The following is a 6,000-nucleotide window of genomic DNA, read 5'->3' on the forward strand; positions in this document are numbered from 1 at the left end:
GAGAAGTAATCCAAATGGATTAGTTTGAGGTATTCCCTTGACTTCTGGGTTAATTGAGGTATCCTGAAGTAGCTTCTATATCTAGCTGTCCTCTTCCAAGAGTGGCTAGGCTTTAATCAGCCCTAGTGTTGGGTTTCAGGCCTGTCTACCAGTCCCTGTATTCAAAGTACAGTACTTTTCTTTCTGTTGAACTGTATAGTAAGGCCTTATTTGTAACTCAAAGAACCATTATACTGATATAAGTGGATGTCTTTCTGGAATCTATTCTGTTCCATTGGCCCATTTGTCTGTTATGTCCAATTATGCTGTTTCAGTTATGATTCTCAGTCATGATACCTGGTTGTGTTTGTCCTATATATATTTTTTTTTTCTTTGAGCTGGACTTAATATTAACTTGGTTATACTATGTTGTTTGGATTTTTTGTGTTTTAGAATCAGATTATCTATTTTCACAAAATATCTGGGTGTTTTTTATTTTATTTATTCAGTAGATCAATTTGTGTTGAGAATTATTTTCTGTTAACACTTTAGTTATTATTTAAATGTCCTTTTGGCTTACATAATTTCATATTGAGGAACTCTCTCCATGTGGGATTCACTTTTCTTTATATTTATTCAATCTGTAATTTGCAGTGAAAGAATTAGTTGCTCAGTCCTGTCCAACTCTTTGTGATCCCATGGACTGTAGCCCATCAGGCTTTTCTGTCCATGGGTTCTCTAGGCAAAAATACTGGAGTGTTGTGATTTCCTTCTCCAGGGTATATTCCTGACCCAGACATTGAATCTAGGTCTCCTGGGCAGACTTTTTACCATGTAGAATTTTTAGGGTGATCTTTTTCATCACTTTTACAAATTTATAGTCTTTATCTCTTTCAGCATTGCTTCTGTGAGCTCATTCTGTGAATCATCTTTTAGAACTTCAGTTTATCCACATGTTGGACCAATGCACTATAATTATTATTCTTTTTTAAATGTGTCAGTTTATTGATCTGATAATCTGACTTTCTGCTGACATTTCACTGCTTTGTTTTCACTTGTTAAATTTATTTATTAAGTGCTTAATTGCAGCTTTTTAACTTATAATTCTACATTATCTATTTAATTATTTTAAAAGATTTTATTCTCTGATGAACTTTTCTGGTTTATTTTTGTTTGTTTTTTCAGCAACTTGGTCCTCAATTTTGTTGACCATATTAAGATTAGTAATTTAAAGGAGCTTATATCTCTTGTTTATTTGTTCTTTTATGTTTCTTTTATATACATATGCCTCTGGACATGCCTAGAAATTTTTACTTGAATCTTGGACATTTTACATAATATTTTAAAATCTTCCCTTCTTGATATTTTACTATATTCTTTGCTAGGCAAACACATTAGTGATCAACCATAGTAATATAACTGGGAAATTAGGTAAGACTAGGTTGAACTCTTGGTAGAGATCTGTAAACATTTTGTTCTCTCTAGATTCTGGGTTGTAATCCTATGGTATTTCTGGTGAATCTTGAAATATGATTATTTTTTCTTTATAAGAATTGACTTGATAAATATCCTGATCTGCATATTAGAATATTTATACAACTTTTGTTTAACTTCCTAAACTGCATGACTTGCCTTAAAGAGAAAATGGCAGTGTTTCAGGCTTAGTTCCTCACTTTTTGCTTCCAAGTAATTAGTATCTTACCTTTTAAGTCTCCAAATTTTTCTCTCAAATCCTGTGAGAACACCAGAAACTCTCCTTAAGTAGCATTCCTGTGAACTAAGAAAACCTGGATTTAAAGCCTCTTGCCCTTTGCTCAGAATATTGTGATTGTTGACTTGTAAACTAACATTTCAACATTGCTCTTTCTCAGGGCTATTGAATCTTCTAGTGCATTAGCTTCAGCATCTCTCTGACTTTAACCAAATAAAAAAATAAATAAATAAAAATTGTAATATTCCATATATTTTGTCTTTCAGGTTGCTTTCTCCAGAAATATTGTCTGAACACTATTGTCATAGTGCTCAAAATACTCTATCATATTCATGAACAAGAGTAACAGCAAGATGTTTTTAATTGTTTCATATTAGAGTAAATTAACCTCATTACTTTTCAAATTATTCAGTATTCAATATTTAATTTTATATTTAAAATCAATTGAAAGTAGTTTGGGGAGAAGGAGTTAGTTATGTGAAGAGATTTTTGTTCTTGAAGATCTTCTAACCTCTGCATGTGGAGAAGAATTGCATGAGAGTTAAAATGTATGAGTCAGTATTCACTCATTCAATAAATATTAATGGACCTTTACATAGTCTAGGCAAATAGTAATGCATCCTGAAACTTAAGGACAACATCATGTTGTAATTGCAGCATATAACATTACATTAACTATATCATATTATACAAATATATGGTATAGATAAACATCTAAGGAATCATTAACTGGGATAGGTAGGACTGATTTAATGTACCTTTATATGAATGTGTGTTGTGTTTATATAATAATTACATATTTGTCCTTCAACTGATGATTTTGGTTGCTATTATTATGTCCCATATGTACAACTGTGATAAAATACACGGTGACCAGCTGCCCCTTCTGTTCTGACACTCTGGTGAGTCATTTGACAAATTATTATTTTAACTTCTGCTAATAGAGCCCATCTTTGTCTCCAGAAATGCTCTTTCTTACCCTTGCAGGCACTCTGTGTTTTGCTTCAAAATCATGCTCCCACTGAATGCTCTAGTCCATCCCAATATGCTGTTGCCTCTCTCTGTCATTGACATTTATGCCACATTGCTTCCTATTATGCTTTGTGTACCCCTGAAGAATTAATCCTGCCTGCCTTTTATACAATTCTCGTTTTTTATGGCATTCTATTTCCTCAGATTTAACATTCAAGTAGAATTCCTTAGAGGGTGAAAAGCCCTGTATGAGTGAGTTATGATGAACAGTTTTGCCCTCTCCAATGATCTACTGGAGACTTTATTTTTCTGTCCTTTAGTGTAACTTGCTTGAGTAGAAAATGAAACCCTTCCTCAGAATACCTGAAAGAGAACATTGAGTCACAAATTGATACAAATAAAATAAATATTTCCAAGTAAATGAATTAGATATGTTTTTGTAATCTATAAAATATTCAAAACTCTGATCGTAACCTTGACGTCTCCAAAGGAATGTCAAATTAATTATCTTTGATTTTTGTGCAGGTCCTCCTGTGTTCAGTGAACATCCACAGAATATTTTTCCATCTAACAGCTATCTACCTCATGCCATCTAATTACTCAAATTCTCATTGTGATTATTTAAACTAGTATGCACCATAAATCATATTCATTCACACGCTATTCTGAAAAAAAAGTGGTGCTCACCTGAATTTGTCCAGATTTACCTAGCTTTGGTGCCTATTTCAAATAAATATAGAGAGGAAAGGAATAAGGCATATTTGGAGCACTGAAAGAAGGACAAGAAATACAGTCTTTAAATATATGGTCTCTGTCTGTCAATTTTTGTGTATAGTGTTCTAGCTCCCTTATACCCATTATGTTCTGCCAATGCTGGCCCCCTGCTTAAATGTATATCTCAGACACTAATCACTCCATATTTTTCTTAATGCCTTTCGACCCTGTTTTTGTTTTAGACTTTTTTCCTCCTGTATTCCCTTTACCATATTCAGTGTTCTTCAATAAGATAGGAACATATGATAGTTCCATATTTAATTATTTGAGGATATTACTGAATACTAGTGTTTTTCATAGCTGCTGCATTATTTTATATTCCTACCTTATGTACACCCAGGAGAAGGGAAGGGCTACCCACTCTAGTACTCTGGCCTGAAGAATTCCATGGACTGTATAGTCCATGGGGTTGCAAAGAGTTATACAGGACTGGGTGACTTTCACTTTCACCCAAAATACAATGTTTCCAATTTGTTCACATTCCCATTTATGTATATATAGCCAAAACAATTGAAATCAGGATCTAAAAGAGATTAACAGTTTTTTATCAAGAGATGACTGGATACTTGGGTCTAATACTTGGGTCACCTGCATCATAGGTGGATTCTTTACCCTCTGAGCCACCAGGAAGCCTAATGGAATACTATTAAGCCTTTAAAACAAAGGAAATTTTGCCATTTTTCAGTAACATGGATGAATCTTGAGGACATTTTCCTAAATGAAATAAACTAGTAAAAGAAGGACAAATACTATATGATTCCAATTATATGAGATATTTAAAATAGTAAATATCATAAAGTAGACAATACAGTAGTTTCTGGCAGGGGGCGGGAGTGGGGGTACCTGGGGTTTGATTATTCAATAAGTGTAAAATTTCAGTTATGCTAGATGGATAAAGTTCTAGAAATCTGGTGTACAACATGGTTCCTATAGTTCAGTTCAGTTCAGTTCAGTTGCTCAGTCATGTCTGACTCTGTGCAACCCCATGGACTGCAGCATGCCAGGCTTCCCTGTCCATCACCAACTCCTGCATTTCACCCAAACCCATGTCCATTGAGTCAGTGATGCCATCCAACCATCTCATCCTCTGTCGTCCCCTTCTCCTCCTGCCCTCAATCTTTCCCAACATCAGGATCTTTTCTAATGAGTCAGCTCTTCACATCAGGTGGCCAAAGTACCAGAGTTTCAGCTTCAACAACAGTCCTTCCAATGAACACCCAGGACTGATCTCCTTTAGGATGGACAGGTTGGATCTCCTTGCAGTCCAAGGGACTCTCAAGAGTCTTCTCCAATGCCATAGTAAAAAAGCATTAATTCTTTTGCACTCAGCTTTCTTTAGAGGCCAACTCTCACATCCATACCTGACCACTGGAAAAACCATAGCCAACTGGACATGGAGAAATAGACTGGTTCCAAATAGGAAAAGGAGTACATCAAGACTGTATATTGTCACCCTGCTTATTTAACTTCTATGCAGAGTACATCATGAGAAACGCTGGGCTGGAAGAAACACAAGCTGGAATCAAGATTGCCAGGAGAAATATCAATAACCTCAGATATGCAGATGACACCACCCTTATGGCAGAAAGTGAAGAGGAACTAAAAAGCTTCTTGATGAAAGTGAAAGAGGAGAGTGAAAAAGTAGGCTTAAAGCTCAACATTCAGAAAACTAAGATCATGGCATCTGGTCCCATCACTGCATGGGAAATAGATGGGGAAACATTGGAAACAGTGTCAGACTTTATTTTTCTGGGCTCCAAAATCACTGCAGATGGTGATTGCAGCCATGAAATTAAAAGACGCTTACTCCTCGGTTGGAAAGTTATGACCAACCTAGATAGTATATTGAAAAGCAGAGATATTACTCTGCCAACAAAGCTTCATCTAGTCAAGGCTATGGTTTTTCCAGTGGTCATGTATGGATGTGAGAGTTGGACTCTGAAGAAAGCTGAGTGCTGAAGAACTGATGCTTTTGAACTGTGGTGTTGGAGAAAACTCTGGAGAGTGCCTTGGACTGCAAGGGGATCCAACCAGTCCATCCTAAAGGATATCAGTCCTGGGTGTTCATTGGAAGTACTGATGTTGAAGCTGAAACTCCAGTACTTTGGCCACCTCATGCGAAGAGTTGACTCATTGGAAAAGACCCTGATACTGGGAGGGATTGGGGGCAGGAGGAGAAGAGGATGACAGAGGATGAGATGGCTGGATGGCATCATCGACTGGATGGACAAGAGTTTGAGTAAACTCTGGGAGTTGATGATGGACAGGGAGGCCTGGCGTGCTGTGATTCATGGGATCGCAAAGATTCAGACGTGACTGAACGACTGAACTGAACTGAACTGACTATATGGACCTTTGTTGACAAAGCAATCTCTCTTCTTTTTAATATGCTGTCTAGGTTGGTCATAACTTTCCTTCCAAGTAGTAAGCGTCTTTTAATTTCAATGCTGCAACCTCCATCTTTAGTGATTTTGGAGCCCAGAAAAATAAAGTCAGCCACTGTTCCCACTGTTTCCCCATCTTTTTGCATGAAGTGATGGGACCAGATGCCAAGATCTTAGTTT

This window comes from Bubalus kerabau, chromosome 8 (assembly GCF_029407905.1).
Source record: "Bubalus kerabau isolate K-KA32 ecotype Philippines breed swamp buffalo chromosome 8, PCC_UOA_SB_1v2, whole genome shotgun sequence".
NCBI lineage: Eukaryota > Metazoa > Chordata > Mammalia > Artiodactyla > Bovidae > Bubalus > Bubalus kerabau.